Source organism: Colobus angolensis, unplaced genomic scaffold, assembly GCF_000951035.1.
Source record: "Colobus angolensis palliatus isolate OR3802 unplaced genomic scaffold, Cang.pa_1.0 Scaffold8, whole genome shotgun sequence".
In the NCBI taxonomy this organism is placed as follows: Eukaryota; Metazoa; Chordata; class Mammalia; order Primates; family Cercopithecidae; genus Colobus; species Colobus angolensis.
The window spans coordinates 10,185,408-10,186,437 of NW_012121820.1; positions in this window are offsets into that span (position 1 = coordinate 10,185,408).

Sequence of the window (1,030 nt, forward strand, 5' to 3'; positions counted from 1 at the left end):
GGTTTCACCATGTTAGTCAGGATGGTCTCGATCTCCTGACCTTGTGATCCGCCCGTCTCGGCCTCCCAAAGTGCTGGGATTACAGGCTTGAGCCACAGTGCCCGGCCTACCTCCATATATCTTAATAGTCTTATACTTCTATTCTTCCATCTTTCAGTTTAAAACATTTTCAAGTGCTTTCTTTACTACTATAGAACATGAATACTTAGATTATGCCCATGCAAACACATACTTCAGCTTTTCCTGAATTTATAGTTGCTTCATTTGGTTTTAGAAATTGGACAGATTCAATACATATAATTATTAATTATATATAATTATGTGTACATAACTCTTTGATAAAGCTAAAATATCCTCTTGATACATTAATATATCAGTTTCAGTTTTTTTTTTCCATTTTTCTTAGAGCCTTTCATCCTCCTACTCTCACCTAGACAGCTGTCCAGAGGTGAACCTGGCCCTTCCTTTCCCATCACTCCAGAAACCTGTCCCCACCTCCGCCGTTTTTTCATTTGAAATAAGAGTCTCTCTGTCGCCCAGGCTGGAGTGCAGCGGCATGATCTCGGCTCACTGCAGCCTCCCACTCCCGAGTTCAAGCAATTTTTCTGCCTCAGCCTTCCAAGTAGCTAGGATTACAGGCATGCACCACCACACTCAGCTACTTGTTTTATATTTTTAGTAGAGACAGGTTTTGCAGTGTTGGCTGGGCTGGTCTCAAACTCCTGGCCTCAAGAGATCCACCTGCCTTGGCCTTCCAAAGGGCTGGGATTACAGGCGTGAACCACTGTGATTGGCCTGGAAAATCCCCTTTGTCTCTTTCCTTGGTGTGTCCTGCTTCTTGGATCCTATGTCTTCCTCTTTTAAAAGGAAATTTATTGTGGTAAATATAAAATTTGCCATTGTAACCATTTTTTAAGTGTGCAATTCAGTGTCATTAAGTATATTCATGATGTTGTATAAACATTATCTAATTAATAAAAAATCTGTTTTTATCACCCCGAAGAGAAACTCTGTAATTATTAAGCTCCAC